Raw genomic sequence first — 22,353 nt, forward strand, 5'->3', positions numbered from 1 at the left:
CTTGTGATTGGTTTGTTGAGGTCATCTATTTCTTCTTGAGTCAAAGTTGGTTGTTCATGTCTTTCCAGGAACCCGTCCATTTCATCTAAATTGTTGTATTTATTAGCGTAAAGTTGTTCATAGTATCCTGTTATTACCTCCTTTATTTCTGTGAGGTCAGTAGTTATGTCTCCTCTTCCATTTCTGATCTTATTTATTTGCATCCTCTCTCTTCTTCTTTTTGTCAATCTTGCTAAGGGCCCATCAATCTTATTGATTTTCTCATAGAACCAACTTCTGGCCTTATTGATTTTCTCTATTGTTTTCATGTTTTCAATTTCATTTATTTCTGCTCTGATCTTTGTTATTTCTTTCCTTTTGCTTACTTTGGGATTAGTTTGCTGTTCTTTCTCCAGTTCTTCCAAGTGGACGGTTAATTCCTGCATTTTTGCCTTTTCTTCTTTTCTGATATAGGCATTTAGGGCAATAAATTTCCCTCTTAGCACTGCCTTTGCTGCATCCCATAGGTTTTGATATGTTGTGTTTTCATTTTATTCACCTCGAGGTATTTACTAATTTCTCTTGCAATTTCTTCTTTGACCCACTCGTTGTTTAAGAGTGTGTTGTTGAGCCTCCACGTATTTTTGGATTTTCTGGCACTCTGCCTATTATTGATTTCCAACTTCATTCCTTTATGATCCGAGAAAGTGTTGTGTATGATTTCAATCTTTTTAAATTTGTTAAGACTTGCTTTGTGACCCAGCATATGGTCTATCTTTGAGAATGATCCATGAGCACTTGAGAAAAAGGTGTATCCTGCTGTTGTGGGATGTAATGTCCTATAAATGTCTGTTAAGTCTAGCTCATTTATAGTAATATTCAGATTCTCTATTTCTTTATTGATCCTCTGTCTAGATGTTCTGTCCATTGATGAGAGTGGGGAATTGAAGTCTCCAACTATTATGGTATATGTGTCTATTTCCCTTTTCAGTGTTTGCAGTGTATTCCTCACGTATTTTGGGGCATTCTGGTTCGGTGCGTAAATATTTATGATTGTTATGTCTTCTTGTTGAATTGTTCCTTTTATTAGTAGATAGTGTCCTTCTTTGTCTCTTTTAACTGTTTTACATTTGAAGTCTAATTTGTTGGATATTAGTATAGCCACTCCTGCTCTTTTCTGGTTGTTATTTGCATGAAATATCTTTTCCCAACCTTTCACTTTCAACCTATATTTATCTTTGGGTCTAAGATGTGTTTCCTGTAGACAGCATATAGAAGGATCCTGTTTTTTAATCCATTCTGCCAGTATATGTCTTTTGATTGGGGAATTCAGTCCATTAACATTTAGAGTTATTACTGTTTGGATAATATTTTCCTCTACCATTTTGCCTTTTGTATTATATATATCGTATCTGACTTTTCTTCTTTCTACACTCTTCTCCATGTCTCTCTCTTCTGTCTTTTTGTATCTGACTCTAGTGCTCCCTTTAGTATTTCTTGCAGAGCTGGTCTCTTGGTCACAAATTCTCTCAGTGACTTTTTGTCTGAGAATGTTTTAATTTCTCCCTCATTTTTGAAGAACAATTTTTCTGGATATAGGAGTCTTGGTTGGCAGTTTTTCTCTTTTAGTAACTTAAATATATCATCCCACTGTCTTCTAGCTTCCATGGTTTCTGCTGAGAAATCTACACATAGTCTTATTGGGTTTCCCTTGTATGTGATGGATTGTTTTTCTCTTGCTGCTTTCAAGATCCTCTCTTTCTCTTTGACCTCTGACATTCTAACTAATAAGTGTCTTGGGGAACGCCTATTTGGGTCTAATCTCTTTGGGGTGCGCTGCACTTCTTGGATCTGTAATTTTAGGTCTTTCATAAGAGTTGGGAAGTTTTCAGTGATAATTTCTTCCATTAGTTTTTCTCCTCCTTTTCCCTTCTCTTCTCCTTCTGGGACACCCACAACACGTATATTTGTGCGGTTCATATTGTCCTTGAGTTCCCTGATACCCTGTTCAAATTTTTCCATTCTTTTCTGGATAGTTTCTGTTTCTTTTTGGAATTCAGATGTTCCATCCTCCAAATCACTAATTCTATCTTCTGTCTCTTTAAATCTATCATTGTAGGTATCCATTGTTTTTTCCATCTTTTCTACTTTATCCTTCACTTCCATAAGTTCTGTGATTTGTTTTTTCAGTTTTTCTATTTCTTCTTTTTGTTCAGCCCATGTCTTCTTCATGTCCTCCCTCAATTTATCAATTTCGTTTTTGAAGGGGTTTTTCATTTCTGTTCGTATATTCAGCATTAGTTGTCTCAGCTCCTGTATCTCATTTGAACTATTGGTTTGTTCCTTTGACTGGGCCATATTTTCAATTTTCTGAGCGTGATCCGTTATCTTCTGCTGGCGTCTGGGCATTTAGTCAGATTTCCCTGGGTGCTGGACCCAACAATTTGGAAGATTTTTCTGTGAAATCTCTGGGATCTGTTTTTCTTATCCTGCCCAGTAGGTGGCGCTCGTGGCACACGTTTGTCTGTGGGTCCCACCAGTAAAGGTGCTGTGGGTCCTTTAACTTTGGAAAACTCTCACCGTCCGGGAGGTTCGCTAGCCGAAGCGGCTTGGAAGAGTGCCAGCCGGCCCAGGGTGCGAACGTGGGGAGGGTCGCCGGCCGCCGCAGCCCGGGAGAGCGCCCGTCCGAATTTCCTAGTTGGCCCGGGGCGCCAAGTGTGGCCGGAGGGCGCCAGCCGCCGCGGCCCGCCCGGGAGAGTGCACCGTTCCCAGGGAGTCACTTGTTTGGAAGGGCCCCCCCCCGTCACTGTTCTCCGCGGCCTGGGAATTTCCAATCCAATTCTTTCAGTTGGTCCGGGGGGCCGCGCGCGTGGTGTGGGCGCCAGCCACCGCGGCTTGAGGGGACTGCCTGTCCAATTCTCCCAGCCGGCCTGGGAAGGGGGAAGGGAGGAACTCCGGCCGCTTGACGCCCCCCCCCGGTGAAGCTCGCGCCCCTCGGCGATCTCATCGGAGCAGGTTCTCTCAGCCAGTCAGCCGTTCCAGGATGGGGTACGCTGTCTTTTTGATCTCTGTCATGCTCTGGGAGCTGTTCTGTATCGTTTCTACTTCCCTAGTAGCTGTTCTGAAGGAGGAACTAAGATCTGCGTGTCTTACTAAGCCGCCATCTTCTCCGGAAGTCTGTTTCCATCTCTTGACAGTTGTGAATAGTGCCACTGTGAACATTGGTCTGCAAATCTCTGTTTTTGTCACTGCCCTCAACCGAGTATTGGTATTGCTGCGTCATAGGGCAACTCAATGTTTAGTTTTCTGAGGAATTGCAAAACTGATTTCCACAGTGGCTGAACCATTTTACATTCCCACCAACAGTGAATAAGTGTTCTAATTTCTCCACATCCTCTCCAACATTTATAGTTTCCTGTTTGTTTAATAGCATTCTTTCTTATAGATGTGGGGTGGTAACTCATTGTTGTCTTAGTTTGCATTTCCATTATAGCCAGTGTAAATGAGCAGCTCTTCATGTGCTTTTTAGCCATCTGTATTGGCTTTTCAGAAAAGTGCCTGTCATTTCCTCTACCCATTTTATAATTGGGTTGTTAGTTCTTTTGTTGGTGAGCTGTATAATTTCTTTATGTACACAGAATATCAAGCCTTTATCCGATATGTGGTTTCCAATTATTTTTTCCCATTGAGTTGGCTGCCTCTTTACCTTTTTAGCAAAGTCTTTTGAGGCACAAAAGCTCTTGGTCTTAAGGAGTTTCCATTTGTCTATTTTTTTCTTTCACAGCTTGTGCTTTAGGTATACGGTTTAAGAAGCTACCTCATATTACTAGATCTTGAAGATGTTTCCCGACCTTTGTTTCAAGAAGTTTTATGGTACTGCCTCTTACATTTAAGTCTTTGATCCATTTTGAATTAATTTTTGTATAGGGTCCATATCAGCTTTTGATACCAGCTGTAAATAGTGCAGTGTAAATAGGCCATAGTCTGCAGGTCAAGGGCATTCCTCTACAGGATTTGGAGGCCAGATGTCTGCCTTTGAACCTATGGAGTAGGTTCTGCTAAATTTCAGTGGGTACATAGGACCAAAAAATGGAGTAGGCCACTCCATATAGCAAAATACTAACAATTTGTTAGGGAACTTACAGACCGGGAAGCTGGTCCTGGGCAGCGGCAGGATGTTCAGAGTAGATTTCTGCACCACCCAGCAGGTTACAGAGCTTTTTTTGTTTTTAAACATTTTTTTCTTGTGAAACATGACATGTATACAAAAAAGCAAAAGTATATTTTAACAAGTGATTATAGAAAAATGCCAAAATATGGTATGGGTTACAGTTCCACAATTTCAGGTATTTCTTTTAGCTTCTCTAAGACACTGGAGACTAAAAAGAAATATCAATATAATGATTTAGTAGTTATATGGATTTGTTAAATTCTATCTTCTCTGTTACAACTCCTTCTTCTCCTTTAATCCTTTTCCCAATCTTTAGGGATACTTGGGCAATGACTGTTCTAACTTATTCATGTTGAAAAGGGGTGTCAACATTAAGGGGTAGGGGATGCAACTTGTTGATGTTCTTGGAGAGACTGGTAACTGTGTTACAGGGCTTATCTGGACTAGGAACATCTGAAGGTTTTGGGTTTCTGAAAACTATCTTAATGAGTAAAACTTACATAGAGTCTCAAATAAAGCCCTGGGTATTCTCTAAGGTCTACAAGAATACTGTTGATTGGGGTTTTGCATACTGTGGCAATTAGCAATAACTCACTGAAGCTTACGTAGGAGCAAACTGTAGAATAGCCTTTCTACTCTATTTGAAATCTCTTAGCCACTGATACCTTATTTGGTTATGTTTCTTTTCCCCCTTTTGGTCAGGTAGGCATTGTTGACCCCATAATGCCAGGGCCAGGCACATCCCTTGGAGTCATATCCCATGTTACCTGGGAGACTTATGTCCCTTGATGCCATATCCTGTTTAGAGGGGAAGATGATGGTTTTCCTTGCAGAGTTGGGCTTAGAGAGTGAGAGTCCACATCTGAGCAAAAAATAAGGTTCTGCAGAGGGTTTTATAAGGCAAGAACAAGGAAAGCACAGAGCTAAGTCAGGATTTGCAAGATCATAAACATGTCTCTTTGAAGTTAATAATATACAGCAGGAGTGATTCTTAGTATAGATAGCTGTTGTACTTAGAAATGTGCATATATGCTTAAAGATGCATGTGGTGGGGGGCAGGATGAGGGGGGATTGTCTTATCTAAGAATTTATGGGTTCTCTGGTTTATGGCTTCATACCAGGCCATCCACACTTCTGACCGACTGGTTACAAACTCAGAGGTTCCCATCACCCTCTTGGGTTTTATAATTCAGAATGACTTACAGAACTCACTGAAAGTGCTATGTTTATGAATATAGATTTATTATGGTAGAAGGTACAAAGAAGAAGCTATAAGAAAGGATGAATAAGGCAAGGTCTGGAAAGGTCTCAAATGCAGACTTATATGTCTCTCCAAGGGGAGTCACCGTGCATTGCCCTCTCAACACCACTTACCTGAGCTTTGAGTGTCATGAATTTAAATGGGATAACTCAGTAACTTCCAGAAGTTGGTGAGGTGGGCTGATGTGGGCTGATATGACATGGCTCTGAGCACCAATCCTCCACTGATCTGATTAGTCTTTCTGGCGTGACCAGCCCCCACCCTGAGGCTGCAGGTATGACTGGCACCCCACTGGTCACGGGCCCATCATGAAGAACAAAAGTCACTCTTAACACAGGAAATTCCAAAGATTCAGAGGTTGCTTCTTAGGAGCTGGGGACAAAAATCAGCTGAGTTTCTCATTATACTAGACTTAGTTTTTGCTTAGCTTAACCTCATTTCTTCTCTAGGTGTTGAAATACCCTTTAAAATGTTCAGAAACATTAAGTCTACCAATTTCATTCTTTTAGGCAGGTTCATTTTTTAGGCTGGCTGCACAACTTTTATCTTGGGACCTTCTCTTACCGTCATCCTGGAAATTCTCCTTCTCCCTTTTTTGTGTTTCCTATATCACCTATTTCTTGAAGTCTTTGCTTTCCTTTTTCATTGTATATTCCCATATCTTCTCAGAGTCTAGTTGATACTGAACAAAAGTAGTGTGTTCTCTGCCTGATGTACACAGCAACCAATCTAGACACTGAGGTTTCAAAGAGATAGTTTAATGCTACTCAAAAAGCAGGAGATCAAATGATCTATCAGCCCAAAAATCTGTCTCCCTTTGTCTACAAAATTCAGGGATTTTGTGGATTCAAACAAGGGGGCATAGAGTTCTTACCATTGCAGTAGAAAGTATACACAAAGTTGAGACTAGGTTATAATAACCATTATAACAGTAACCGTAAACAGGGCTAAAACTAGGCTAGAATAACCATTACAAAAGTATAAACAGGGCTGGGACTAATTGAGTTTTAGAAATTTCAGGTATTAGCTTCTACCTATTCTGTAATACAGAAAGAAAAAACATCTATGTAATGATTCGTTAACCATAATCATTTGTGAATTCTTAATTTCTCAGTTATAATTCTTCCCTTTTGTTTTTGTTCTTTCATTAATCTTGAGGAATATTTGTGCAAAAACCAACTTATTCATGCTGAAAAGGAAACGTCAACATTACGGGGTAGAGGAATGAAGCTGGTTGTCTTTCTTGGAGAGACTGGTACCTCTGGGTTTCAGGGCTTAACTGGCTTTGGAACAATCGGAGGCTTTAAGTCTATGAAAAATAAACTTAATAACTAAATCAAAAATTATACTTTTAAATAAAAGAAGTAAAAGGAGGTGACATAACTATGTTACATTGGGTTAATAACTTTTTATAGATTTTAGATAGAACCTGGGGTGTGCCAATATCTGACTGAGACCTGCATAAGAGTAACCTCCAGAATTATCTCCTGCCTCTATTTGAAATGTTTTAGTCGCTGAAACTTTATTTCTTTTCCCCCTTTAGATCATGAATCCATTGCTAATCCCACAGTATCAAGGAAATTTACCCCTGAAAATCATGTTCAACGGTGTCAGGGAAATTTACCCCTGAAAGTCTTCCCACATAGAGGGGAAAGTGAGTTTATTTGCAGAGTTTGGCTTAGAGAGAGACCACATTTGAACAATATGGACAATTTCAGGGAGTGACTCATAGGATTATGTCAGATTAGGCAGGGCTCGTATGTTTTAGAGTAAATTAGGAGACCCTATAGCCTGAATTACCCAGGTGAGGAAATTTAATAGTTCCCTGCTTTCTTTCTCCAGTCCCTCAAGGGACCTTGCAGATACGTTTTCATTTTATGCCCCAGACACTCTGAAATACATCAGGATATTACATCAACTTCTTCAGAATACTAAGCTCTCAGTCCCTATTCTAGGTTCCATGCCACATAAAGCTGAATTAGGTTGCTTAAATAAACTGACAAGAGAGGTTAAATTAGATAATTTGCTACAGAAAAATTAAGTTTTAGACAAAATAAATCTCTCCTTCTTTGGTTTCACAGAAAGTAAAGTTTTAAAATACAGACAATATCAGTTACCCTGTATTCTGATTTACTTTAGTCTGAACCAGATCAGCCTCATTTACATCCGTAATTGAAGTCTAATCTTTTTTAGCTCCATTAAAACTTGTTTCAGCATGTTGCTGTATGAGGTACTGTTGCTTCTTTAGTACTTTCAGAGTTGGAAAACTCTGAGAACAAAATATCTCAGAGTTTAGAAGTAACAGTTTGAGCCCAGGAGTAAATGTGACTGCTATAAGAGCTTATAACCTTGGCTCTAATTTTCTTATAAACACTTTCTAAATGAAGCTATTTCCAGAAGTAAAAATATTTGACGGTGACTTATATTGGGTTATCAGCCAGAAACCATAGCAGAAGTTTTGTTCTGCCTCAATTTACGCATTTACCAGAGTTATGTTAATTAATGGGTAGAACATAATTTATGTACTTGCTTTTATTCTCTTAAAGTCCCTTTTTGTTGACTACATGTACTTTTAGAGACACATTAGAGCAAGGTAGTGTGACTGACAAGTAAATTTGGTTGTTTCTAACATCTGTATCAGTATCAGGATATGGATAGTGAGAAATTGTCTTTAGGAATTTAATATAATCTCTAAATATATGAGTAACACTTCACCCATATAAATTTAGCTAGCAGAAGGATAGAAAATCCCTTTTTATTTTTTGCTTAAATAAACTGATGAGACAGATTAAATTAGATAATGTGCTACAGAAAATTTAAGTTTTGGACAAAATAAATCTCTCCTTCTTTGGTCTCACAAAAATTACAATTTTACTTATCGTAAAACACTTCCTGTGTAATATCACCTCACTTTTACAGGATGAAAGACCAAATTCTTTGCAACAGTTTGAAATAAGAGACATCCTTCAGGGTTCAATTTTGGGAGGGCAAAATATCAAAAGTTGTTAGGTTTGAGCTATGCTAAACAGAAAGAATGGGTTACTGTAAAAGAGTATTTGCTTCCTTATTTAACCAAAGTGACAACAAGAAGTCTTCTAAGATAAAGGATGATAGAGTCAACATAAACATCAACAATCATATTATTCTGATATGACGTAGAATCTTTGTCTTTTAGGTTCTATGTTTCGGTTTTCTAAAGCTGACAAAATGCAATATAACAGAAATGGACCGGCTTTTAACAATGGGGATTTATTAACTTACAATTTAGAGTTCTTAGGCTGTGAAAATGTTCAATTCGAGCATCAACAGGATATCTGGACTCTGAAGACAGGGTGCCAGCATTTAGGACACCTCTATCACAGAGGAAGTTACCAGGCTGGTGTCTGCCGGTCTGGCTCTCTTGGGTTACGTTGCTTTCAGCTTCTGGCTTCAGTGGCTTCTTCTCTCCTCTTCTGTGGGTGTGTCCTAGTCTCTCAGCTTCTCTGGGACCATTTCTATGAGCTTCTCAATTTCATCTCTAAGCTTTTGTATGTGTTTTATCCTCTTATTGAAGGACTCCAGCAAGAGGTTCGACCTACCCTGAATGAAGCGGGTCACATTTCAATTGAAATAGCGTAACCAAAAGGCCCACCTACTATAGGTCTGTATCCACAGGAATGAATTAAAAGAACATGGCCTGTTCTGGGCTATGTAACAGCCTCCAACTGCTGCAGATGTTAAGAAAACTTTTTGTAACCTTTCATTAAGAGCAGGCCAACAATCTGCATTATTTTAACAGAGAGGAGACTAAACTCCAGTTTTGTACAAATACAAGGTTTGACACAAAAAGTCTTTAAAAAATATTATTAAAAGAGCCTGTCAAATTTTTGGTCAACATTAACTACAACAAACAGAACTCACTTTTACAGCCCTTCTACAACTTTCTGTAACCGTTCAGATCTTGTGTTACACTAGCCATTTACAACCTACATTCCCTTAAGCAAGCTTATCAAATTTTAGTCAGCATTGACTACAACAAACAAAATTGACTTCCGCAACTTTCCATATTCACCAATGCTTTTTTCTATGCTTTTTAAAAAATATTTTTATTGAGAAATATCCACATACATACAGTCCAAACATATTATGCAATCAGTGGCTCACAATATCATCACATAGCTGTGTACTCTTCATCATAATCACTTTTACAACATTTGCATCACTTCAGAAAAAAATAAAAAAGAAAGAACGTATAAATTCCATACACCTTGCTTTTCCTCTCACTGACCCACAGTATTTCAATCTACCCAGTTTTTACCCTTTATCTCCCCCTACTATTTATTTATTTTTTTTATCTTTTTTTTTTAACTTATCTATCCATACTGTGGATAAAGGAGCATCAGACACAAGGTTTTCAAAGTCACATGATCATGCTGTAAAATCTATATAGTTATACAGTCTTCTTCAAGAATCAAGGCTACTGGAACACAGTTCAGTTCAACAGCTTCAGGTACTTCCCTCCAGCCACTCCAATACATCATAAATTAAAAAGGGATATCTATATAATATACAAGAATAACCTTGAGAATAACCTCTTAACTCTGTTTGAAATCTCTCAGCCACCGAGACTTTGTCTCATTTCTTTCTTCCCCCTTTTGGTCAAGAAGACTTTCTCATTTTCATGGTGCCAGATCCTGACTCATCCCCAGGAGTCAGGTTCCTCATTGCCGGGGAGATTTACACCGCTGAGAATCATGTCCCATGTAGAGGGTAGGGCAGTGCGTTTACTTTCCAAGTTGTCTTAGAGAGAGAGGCTACATCTGAGCAGCAAAAGGTTCTTTGAGGGTGACTCTGAGGCATAATTATCAGTAGTTTAGCTTCTCATTTGCAGAAATAAGCATAAGGGCAAGCCTCTAGATCAAGGGCTCAGCCTGTTGAATTTATTGTCTCTACTGCTTGCAAGAATATCAGGAATTCCCCAGATGGGGAAGTTGAATATTTCCTCCTATTTCTTTAGTCCCCCAAGGGGACTTTGCAAATATTTTTTTATTCTCTGCCCAAATTACTCTGGAATGTATCAGGGCATCAGACAACCCTGTAGAAACCAAAAAAATCACATACCCTATTCAGGAACCATGTAATTATGGTGTACAAGTAAACTGACCATACAAATTAAATTAGATAATGTGCTACCCAAAATATAAATTTTGCACCAAATAAACATCACTCCCTTTCGTCTTTCACAGAGGTTGAAGTTTGAAAATATGAGCCATATCATCCTTTATCCAGTATTGTGATTTAACTTAGTTCTATCCAGATCAGCTTCATTTATATCTCTAGACGAAGACTGATCACTTTTTTAGCTTTTTAAATAGTTGCTGAAATGGGTAATGCTGACTTTCATAGCTTCAGTGCTCTAGCTCTAAGTCTCAGGTGTCATATAAATACCCGAAGTTTCAAGGTACGACCAAATTATTTAAGAATAGCTCAGTATCTCAGAATTCAGAAATAGCAGTTATAGCTCCTAAATATATGTGACTGCTGTAAGAGCTTACAAATCCAGGAACCTTTGCTATAGGCCTCAACCTGAGAACCCATGCTCTCAACTTCAATTCTCTGAGTTTGTAAATTATAGCTGATCCATATGAGTGAGGCATGAGTCTTTTTGTTTCTGACATTTTATTCAACATGCTGTCCTTAAGGTTCATTCACCTAGTTGCATGGCTCACAACTTCATTCCTTCTTACAGCCACTCAGTATCCATTGAATGTAAACAACACAGTTCCCCCTTCCATTCCCTGGTCATTGTACCCTTAGGCTACCTCCAGTGATTGTGAATCCAGGAACACTGCCCCCATAAACACCAGGGTGCAAATGTCCATTCTTGCCCCCACTCTCAATTCCTTCAGGTGTATACCAACCAATAGGGTGGGAAGATCATATGGCAACCCCACCCCTAGCCTCCTGTGGAACCACACATTACCCTCTGGAGGGGCTGTACCTCTCAGCTTCCCTATCAACAGTGAAAAAGTACATCTGTTTCTCCACAATATTTTTCTAGCAGTTGTTTCTCTCTGTTCATTTTTAAACAATTTTATTTGCACATCATGCAATCCAACATTGATAAATAGACATGCCTTCCCCACCAGAATCTGTATGAAGACATTTCCTTTTCTTTTGCATAGAATCCATACCCCTCCCCCATACCCCTGCTTGTTGATATTTAGTTTTGGCATAATGCCTTTGTTAAATTCAGTGGAAGCATATTACAATGTTACTGTTGACTGTAGACTCTAGGTTGCATTAATTGTACCTTTTAATCATTGTGCTGGCTTGAAAGGATTATGTACCCTAGAAAACCCATGTTTAAATCCTAATCTATTTTGTGGAGGCAGCCATTCCTTTAATCCCTATTCAGTACTGTAATTTGGAAACTCGATTAGTTTATCTCCATGGAGATGTGACATGCCCAATTGTGGGTATTAACCTGAGATTAGAGGGAGATGTGACTCTATCCATTCCAGTGGGTCTTGATTAGTTTACTGGAATCCTTTAAAAGGAAGCACTTTGGAAAAAAACTTCAGAGCCATGAGAGAGCCATGAGAACCATGAGAGCCCTTGCAGCCAGAGACCTTTGGAGATGAAGAAGGAAAATAGCCACGTGGGAGCTTCATGAAACAAGAAGCTTGGAGAGAAAGCTAGCAGTCGTCACCATGTTCACCACATGCCTTTCCAGTTGAGAGAGAGAAACCCTGAACGTCATTGGCCTTCTTGAACCAAAATATCCTTCCCTGGATGCCTTAGATTTGACGTTTCTGTAGCCTTGCTTTAATTTGGATGTTTTTACAGCTTTAAAACTGTAAACTTGCAACTTAATAAATTCCTCCTTTTAAAAGGCATTCCATTTCTGGTATATTGCATTCTGGCAGCTAGGAAACTAGAACAATCATTGATTGTAATTTAAAAATATTTAAATTTTTAAGTTTTTTAATTTAATTGCAATTTAATTGATTGTAATATTAAAATATTCATGTTTTCCTGTATACATCTATTTTCAGCCTCTTGGAATGTTGACATTCATTTGTTCTCCCTCATGCAAAAATGTTTTTGTATTTGTACATTTAATCACCATCATTGTCCACTCTAAGCATTCCTAAGTTACACTGCCTCAGTCTTTATCCTCTCTCTTTCCTTCTGGTTTCATACATGCCCTCATCCCTTCTTCCTCAACCATACTCACATTCAGCTTCATTCAGTGTACCTATGATATTTTGCTCCCATCAGGTAGTATTTCGCTATCCATTTCTGTATATTTATAATCTGTCCTGTTGCACAGACTATATTCCTTCAGCACCAAATGCCCAACCTCTACCCTCTTTCTATTTCTGATAACTTGTGTTTTTAACTTTAACTCTCAAAGTTCACTCATTAATGTTAGTTCATATTAGTGAGACAATACAGTGTTTGTCCTTTTATTTCTGGCTAATTTCACTCAGCATAATGTCCTCAGTGTTCACCCACGTTATTACATGCTTCATAGCTTTATTCTGTTTTACAGCTGATAATATTCCATTGTCTGTGTATACCACAGTTGTTTAGCCACTCATCCACTGATGGACATTTGGGCTGTTTCCGAATCTTGCCAATTGTAGATAATGCTGCTGTAAATATCAGTGTGCAAATGTCCCTTTGTGTCCTAGACTTAAGTTTCTCTTAATATATACCTGGTAATGGGATTACTGGATCATATGGCAATTCTACACTTAGCTTCCTGAGGAACTGCCAAACTGCCTTCCATAAAGTTTGTAGCATTTTACATTCCCACCAATGGTGGATAAGTATGGCTCTTTCTCCATATCCTCTTTAGTATTTATCATTTTCTGTTTTTTTGATAGTGGCTATTCTAGTGGGTGTGTAATATCTCACTGTTGTTTAGATTTATATTTCTGGAATAGCCAGTGAAGTTGAGCATCATTTCATATGTTTCTGCGCCATTTGTATTTCCTCTTCGGAAAAGTATCTGTTCATGTCTTTTGCCCGTTTTTAAATTGGATTGTCTTTTTATTGTTGAATTGAAGAATCTCTTTATATATTCTGGATACTAAACCCTTATCTGATATGTGGTTTCCAAATATTGTCTCCAATTGCATAGGACACCTTTTTTATTTTCCTGACAAAGTTCTTTGATGCACAGAAGTGTTTAATTTTGAGGAGTTCCCATTTATCTATTTCTTTTTTTAATGCTTGTTTTTTTTCTACACATTCTTCTGGACAAAATTACATCTCTTTCTTTAACAAGTTGTATCTTGTATACTTTACATATTGGTATACCATAAATTATCAAAAAGATCTTTGATACTGTATTTAAACTTCCTACAAAGCTTAATTATTTAAAAAATAATTTGTCAAATAATTTAATTTCATTGAACACAAAATTAGATTTTTCACCATCTTCTATATCTAATAAATCTCTTTTTTTCTATTGAAGGTTACTCTGTAAGAGGCGATATTATGTTCCCAGTTATCTAAATCTGATCTGGAGAATGGCGTTTGCATGTATAAAAATTTTCTCAGGCCTTCCGGTTTGGCTACTCTTATAAGACAAACTCTTGCAAGGCACTTGTCTACTCCTATAGGCACTTGCCAAAGGAATAGAAATTTTACCAGTGGCTGCTGGTTTTGGAGAGCAGCTGTCCTTAAATTGAGTATACTAATAAGTATGGGAGGGGAAGATAATTTCTATCTTAGGGTCTTTTACCCCCAATAAAGAGGGGTACTGAGGAGGATGAGGAAGAGGTAGGAGAGCTTCCTCTTTCCTGATCTGTTGGCCTCTTGGGTGGAGGTGGAGCCTATGAAGGAGTTAATAAAAGTTCTAACAGATCCTCCAGATTTGAATGAGGGAGAACATTTTTTTCTGTCACTAATCTTTATAGGCAAAATTTTACATTTTATCATCAACATTGATTGCTGGTAGAAACAAATAAAAGATTGAACATACATCGTCTCATTCCATTTCTGCTTTACAATTCTAAATTTAATGTGGTGCTTTTTTTCTGTAGAGCTATTCTCAGGCCACTTCTCTCCTTTTCATCATATATTCCCTCATTTTCTCAAAGTCTAATTGATACTGAATGAAAGCAGTGGGTTCTCTGCTCAATGTACACAATAGCTAATCTATGACATAGGGGTTTCAAAGAGAGAAAAGGTTTAATGCTACTCACAATGCAGGAGATCAGATGTCCTATTAGCCCAAAATTCTGTCTCCCCAAGTCTAAGGAGTTCAGGGATTTTACGGATTCTTACAAGGGAGGATGGAGTTGTTACCATTACAGTATTAACACAAGGTTGAGACTAGGTTGTAATAACCATTACAATAGAAATTGCAAATGGGGTTGAGGCTAGGCTATAACAACCATTACAACAGTAACTGTAAATAATCCTGAGACTAGGATAGAATAACTATTACAATAGAAGGTATACACAAGAGTGAGACTAGGTTAGAGTAATCATTAGAAAAGTACAAATAGGGGGAACTAGTTGAGTTTCAGTAATTCAGGCATTAACTTCTATCTTTTCTACAATATAGAAGAAAAAATCTGTAAAATGATTCAGTAATCATAATCATTTATTAATTCTTAATTTCTCAGTTATGTAATGAAAAGTCTAATTTTCTTTCACTTGTAAGTCACTTAGAATTTTCTGTTTGCTTTGCCTAGATGCCCAAAATATTTTTATTAGCTAAAAAAGTTTGGTAAATTTACTAGAATATGTCCTGATAATTGGTTTTATCATTCAGTACTCTTGGGTATAGTGTGTTCTCTTATTTGTAGTTATAAATCTTTTTTCACTTTAGTAAAGTTTTGTGAATTGTAGTATTTTATTATTTTTTTCCCTTTTCTTTAGTTTTCTTCTTCAGGGACTCCTATTATAGTATGTTAGATCTTCTCTATTTTTTGCTACTTTCTCTTATATATTTTAAATCTTTAATTTTCTTTTGATTAATATAATTTCCCTTTTTTCCTCCTATTTCCTACATAATTTTTATTTTATTTCCTACAGTTTTACCTGGTTTCTTGATCAAGAGCCTTGACTAGTCACTTTTTGGAGTTTGTGTGAACTCTTCAATTATTCTAAACCCTTCAAATCTTACTAGGATTATTTTTATTTATTTTATTTTTTTTACATGCTCAGGCACCAGAAAACAAATCCAGGTCTCCAGCTTGGTAGGTGAGAACCGTCGCACCACCCTGAATTTTTTTTTTTTTAACTCGCCTGCTGGTATAATAGGCAAAACCTCTTTCACTTTTAACTGGTCTTCTCAAATTGGCCTGTTGTGCTTTCCAGTATCTGTTTAGGAGTTCTTTTCTCAGGTTCTTTAGATACCCTTTTACTACTTTCTGTGACCCTCTGCAGAGATACTGATTTCCCACAGGTCTTGTGGCTATCATCTGTATTTTGGGATTTGTGGTGATATCTTATCACCATGTTTTATTGCAAACGTTCTCCATAGATATTTGGTTTTGCCATGCCATTATTGCCTCATAATGGAGGGATTTGGTGAGATTTGAAAACTCTGCTGCCTCTGTTGCTATTTTCTGTTTTGTGTTGCTATTCCTTCCATCTTTCTTATTAGATGCTATCTTCAAATTATTGGCTATCCATATTTAGGTATAGAGGATTAAAAATCTTTGTATTTATTTTCAATTTTTTATTGTAGTAACATATATAAAGCACAAAATTTACAGTCTTAGGCTTTTTTTTTTTTTAATGTACAGGGTTTTATTTTGGGTTGACGAAAACATTTTGGAAGAGGATAGAAGCGGCAGTTGCAGAACATTGTGAATATACCAAAAGCCACGGGATTGTTCATTTTAAAATGGATAATTCTACGTTCTGTGACGTTCATCTCAGTTTTTTAAAATATGTATTATTCATCTTGATTCCCCCCACCCCCTTAAATTTTGTGTCTGAGGCAGGTGCCTTCCTTGAGTCTTAGGCATTCTTAAATGTACATTTTGAGTAGAATCAATGCCACTCACAGTGTTGTACTACTATCACCACCAGCCATTACCAAGTCATTTTCATGATTTCAAGGAGAAGCGCTATACCTATTAACAGTGATTCTGTATTCGCTTCTCCCCCTGTCCCCTGGTAACGTCTGATCTACTTTATGTCACTTTTTATTTGCTTATTTTATATATTGTATATATGTGGAATCAGATATTGTTTGTCGTTTTGTATCTGGCTTATTTTACTCAGCATAATGCTTTTAAAGTTTATCTATATTATAGCATATATGAGAACTTCATTCTTTTCTTATGACTGAATAGTGTTCCATTTTATGTATATTCTTCATTTTATTTACCCATTCACATATCAGTGGACACTTGAGGTGTTTCTGTCTTTTGATCTAAAATGGTTTTGGGAGTTATGTGTCACAAATACTAAGTCTGGTGGCGCTTCTTCCTGTATATAGATCACCAATGTGAACTTTATTGTAGGGAGATTTCTATGGACCATTTCACTGAAAAGTTTATGATGGCAGTGTCTTTTTTGTGTTTTCTCAAGTTGGTCATGTGCCACAAGTAAATGGCTTGTATCTTTCTCCTAGGCTATAAACTTGATTGCTACTGTTTGTAGAGCCGTATGGTACAAAAACTATAGATTGAATACAAAGGCCAAATTTTAAAATTTACTTTTTTCCATATAGTAATCTACCATCAACCATGACTTCTATGTAAATTCCAGTGGCCTCTTTTTATTTTTTAAAATTCTCTAGAGAATAAAGTTGCAGTCTTCTGCCTGGATATGGGGAAAGAGTTTCCTGGCAATGTAGATTGGAGGAAGAATCTGAGGATTTTACTGCTTCATAAGAGTTGAAGTATTCCTCTGGTTTTTAGCCCCACTGATTCTGCCTTTCCCAGACATGCGTGGCATCACCAATTACTAATCAGTTAGGGGTTCCTCAGTACTAAATAGGTTGCTTCTAAGTTTTCTTTTCCATTGGTTTGAGATGATTTGTCCTGCTTGTTAACTCAGCTACCACTTTTGTTCAGATTTTTTCCCTAGTTTTCATTGACATTGTTAGTTGGTTTGTGGGTATGGATGTGTGTCTGTTTAATCTTTTTATTCTTTTAATAGGATTTCAGAAGGAAACACATGCTAATGCATACATATGACCTATCTTTGAATAAAAACATTTATTAAATTTTTCAACTTTTAAAAATAGAAATATAATGCACATATGCAGAATTGTTCAAAGTGTTACTGTGTAACTCATTGAAATATCATAGTGTGAACATCTGTGTAAAAAATGGAGATGAAGAAATAAGACAGTCCCAGAACTTAGAAAGCTCCCCTTCTAAGAACTCCCAAATTCTACTCCCTCCCTCCTCAAAAGAATGGCCATCCAAACATCGACTATTAGAGTTTAGTTATATCTCACTTTGAACACTGAATAAATGGAATCACCATGTGTACTCTTTGGTACATTATTTTTGTTCGACATTTTGTTTGTGGAATTCATATGTGTTGTGAATAGATGTAGTTCATTTATTTTTATTGCTGTATATTATTTCATTGTATGAATATACCACAATTTATTTATTGTGTTATTGGTGGATTTTGATGAATATTTAGCTTACTTCCAGTTTTGAGTATTAGAAGTAATAATAGAGAATAGGCATTTTTACATTAATCATTTTTCCCATCCAGATATGTGATGTGTATTGAATTAAAGCTATGTCTTCTTTTGATCTGTCTCTAAGATTTTGCTGTGTCTGTGTGCATGTGTGTGTGAACTTTCTATATATTTCATGTTATATTTATTTCTAGTTATTTTATATTTCTTGTTGCTCTTGGGAATAAGATATGAAATCCTCTAATTTTCTTTCATTCTTGTTTTTTCTTTTTTTAATTTTTCTTTTCTGTTTGTATGTGGGTGTATGTGCATATATAGATGATACAGTAGGACCTTGTTTTACACAGACTCCACATGTGTAAATGCGATTGGCAATAGAAAAAAAATAAAGGCAGAGAGAAAAGAGAGTTAATATTTTAAAAAGCTATTTCTATGATTTTGTTTACTTATTATTACTATAGTGTTTATTTGCCTTATTTATTTAAAAAATGTGTGACAGGTCTGTTCATAAAAGAAATGCTTGTTAAATTATGGGGTTCACTATTATGTGCTCCCTATATAGAGCCAGGTAGTGTGGCAGTGGTGGGGCAGTGCAAGGGGTGGGGGGGGGAGGAGGCAGAATGCTTGACCCAGTCAGGGTCTCCATTCAGCACCACCTTCCAGCTTGCAGATATCAGACGCCTTCCCAGCCTCATATTGGCCTGTGCCAATTTCTTTCCTTTGGGAAAGGAGGCAGAGAGACCTTGTGGCAATGCAGGCTGCTCGGGTGTGCACGCATGATAGAATTAAAAATTTTTAAAATTATTTCTATGATTCATTTTGGTTATTTGTTACTAGAGCATTTGACTTATTATAAAATAAATGCATAATAGATATATTTGTATAAGAAATACTTGTAAGTAATGAGGTTTGCTGTTGTGCATGATTTTCAACTTACGTGAAGGGTCTTAAACATGTTTAGATAAAATGAGGTCCTACCTCATACAAGAAAATTAAATATATAGAAATTATATTTTCTTGTATCAGTTACTTTGCTGAACCTTCATGTTGACTTTAATGTCTTTGGACTATTTCAGATATTTAAACATGATTGGTTTAAATATTTTTAAAAATTATTATTAATTTGTATGGTAATCAGCACTTGTGGCCTATAAAACTATTGCTTTTTTGGAATTTATTGTCAATTTCCTTGGAAGTCTATGATAGGGATTGTTTTAGTTTCCTGGCTGTGAAAACAAATATGATACTGTGGGTTGGCTTACTGCAGGAATTTATTGGCTCATGGTTTCAGAGTCTAAAAGGTTTGCTTCCTCCTGAAGTTAGTATCTTCTGGTTGGCCAGCAGTCTTTGGTGTTTCTTGGCTTTTCTGTCACATGAAATGAACACGGCAGCGTCTTCTTTCTCTCCCAAGTTCCACTGACTTTCAGCACCTTGTTTTTCCTGAGGACTTCACCTCCTGTGTCCAGTTCCCTTTTCTTCTAAGATTTTCAGCCATATTTGATTCAGGCTCACTCTCATACATTTTGGAGACAGCTTATCTAATAATGTCTTCAAAGGTCCTAGTTACAAATGATTCCACACCATCGGTGGACTAACATTATAAACATGTTTTTTCTAGGGTATACAACTTCCAACCACCAAAGACATCAAATATAAACCTGGCTGGCTACTTTCAAAAGTGTGTTCTTTTTGGCATTTAAAACTTTCTTTCCACCTCTTATTTTACCTTATTTATTTCATTATATATCACACCAAGGCAGGTGTGTAGAAGATTCTTGATAAGTATCTGTGCATGGGTCAGTGCTACAACTTGGCTTCCTTGCTTTTAGATTATGTTACTTTGGTGCAGCTTCTATACTCATGATCTTCAGGTTGGTGCCCTCACAAATTGCCGCTCAGTGCTATCCCTCAGTCTTCCTACTTATTCTTGGAGAACTTCCTCTTTATTTTCTCTGATACTTTAAACATATTCACCTCTTGTGTCAGGTTTCCCCCTGTTTAAACGTTCTTAAGATGAATGGATGACACTACTGCCTTCTTGGCTATCCAAAATTGAGGCCAAAGTTATATGCCTCAGTTTACTGCACCCTTGTCCTAAAAGTTATCTATATTGCTACTCCATCTTTATCTTCTCCTCATCTCAGAGGATGGAATTTTTCTGTTCTCATCAAGATTTTTCTACCTACTTGTCCCCTTTGCCCATCTTCTCACATACTTCTTGGATGTTGTTCATCAGATTTTGTTTTTTTGTCTTCTGTATATTCAGTGTCTGTGTTCTTATTGGTTACTCACCCTATATAGGCATGTCTGTACATTTCCATCTAAAAATATATAGAGATATATTCCCTGCCTTCATACCCACCCCCCTTACTTATTTTCCTTTATCTTTGTTTTGCTCCTCATTCAAAATACAACTTCCTCACTTCCATTTATTTTGTAAATCACTACTCTCTTATTCCAGTAAAATTTTTAGTAGAGTGCAGACTTTGACAACAGGTTAACTCAGGCTCAAATTCCAGCTCAGGAACTTACTACTTTTGGTAACATTAACCTTCAGTCAGTATTTCTCATCTGTAAAATGGAGGTAATACTTGTTGGTGTTAATTTGAGGATTTGAATTTACAAGACTGTATCCTCTTCTAAACTGCATGCAATGGATTTATGACAACTTATGGTTCTGATATTCTTGAACTAGAGTGAGGTAATTTCATCAGATATTATGCTAACATATAGATGAAGACATTTCTTTGGAAATACTGAATGTTTTTATTATGGATGGAATGAGGTTCTTCTTTTGTTTTTCATATGTATTTTATTATTCTTCTACCTATACACTGGATAAAGGAACTGTCCATTACAAGGTTACAATCATATGGTCACATGATAAAAGCTGTGTAGTTATACAATCATTATCAAAGATTGAGATTACTGGATTACAGTTCACAAATTCAAGTATTTCCTTCTAGCTATTTTAATACACCAGAAACTTAAAAGAATCATCTATATTATTATTCAGTAGTCATGATCATTTGCTAAACCTAATTTCTCAGTTATACCTCCTCCCTCTCATTTGCTCATTCTCTCAATCTTCAGGGATATTTGGGCAATGACCATTTAACTTACTCATGTAGAAAGGGGTGTTGAACTTATGGGGTAAAGGAATGAAACTGGTTGATGTTCTTGGAGAGATCGATTTTTCTGGGTTTCAGGGCTTGGGAATGAGGTTCTTGATAGTTTTAGAACGTGGAGCACAGAATGTTTTCATGATATTGTAGTAACCATGAGAATATAGCTGCTATACTCTTTGGGATACATGAATGCACTAACTGTTTGGGCCAAGACAACATTTGGTAAAAGACTGCAGCAATGGAGGTGGTCAAAAATGTGAATTGGAAATGGTAGTAATGGTAGCAGTAACAGCAACAATTGTAATAATAGTAAAAATGATAATGGTGATGATGATAGTTGCTAACACTTAATTGAGTGCTTACAGTGTGTCAGGCACTCTTCTGAACATTTTGTGTATGTTAACTCATTCAACCCTCTCAACAGTCCAGGAGGTGTAGATATGATTATAATTACCATTTTAGAGATGGAAAACTGAGGCACAGCTTTTAAATACTTTGCTTAAGATACTGATTTCATAGTCCATGCACTTACCTATTCTGTTATATTGATTTACAGTAATTGTCTAGTTCATACATTTTTCAAAGGACAGTATTGCTCTCATGTGGGCAAAATTTGTTCTCAGAGATCATGATCTTAGATATTTCAATGATTTGTGACCCTCCAAAAGGCCACAGTACATAAATCAGATATCAGTATATCAACAGCATTAAAATTTCATGAGGAGTAGGTGAGTAGGAGAAAAATCTGAAAGGGTTTCTTTGAGGGATAGTAATTAAAAGAAGATGTGAAACTGGTTTAGCTACATTTTATCCAATGCTAGTCTTTTATATCTTGGAAAGAAGGAGAAAAATATTCCTTTCCTACCTCTACTCTTCCTACTTCCCATGTTGTTTTCTTTCAATGACTCAGAATTCAGTCTAATATTAATAGTATTATATTTCTGCTATGTTGTTATTGGTTAGCCAGGCTTTGTGGTATGTTTGGAAATTCAAGTGTCATGAATAACACTATTTCTGTAGAAAATGTGCCTTGGGTTCTAAGTATTAGAAAAACAATCTTTATTAAAGTTTCAGTCTCATATGTGCATTCTTTTCAGTTTTTAGAGAAGTAGAATGAAAATAGACATAATTCTAAAAGTATACTAGATGTATTTGCCTCTTATTTGTTGATTTGAAAGGTAGTTAACCCTTCAGC

At 36.7% G+C, this 22,353-nt stretch overlaps 1 protein-coding gene across 8 annotated transcripts in view; it reads left to right on the plus strand.

Annotated features, from left to right (window-relative positions):
* Positions 1 to 22,353, plus strand: part of SPATA6 (spermatogenesis associated 6) — a 211,618-nt gene that overhangs the window by 53,074 nt on the left and 136,191 nt on the right. Inside the window, exon 1 of one of the 8 annotated variants that reach the window (XM_077149742.1) lies at positions 5,033 to 5,050. The exons of the other annotated variants lie outside the window; for them this stretch is intronic. The gene's annotated coding sequence lies outside the window, so the exon portion shown is untranslated. Of the gene's footprint in view, positions 1 to 5,032; positions 5,051 to 22,353 lie in introns of those variants that run through there. 8 annotated transcript variants of the gene reach the window in all.

Source organism: Tamandua tetradactyla, chromosome 2 (assembly GCF_023851605.1).
Source record: "Tamandua tetradactyla isolate mTamTet1 chromosome 2, mTamTet1.pri, whole genome shotgun sequence".
In the NCBI taxonomy this organism is placed as follows: Eukaryota; Metazoa; Chordata; class Mammalia; order Pilosa; family Myrmecophagidae; genus Tamandua; species Tamandua tetradactyla.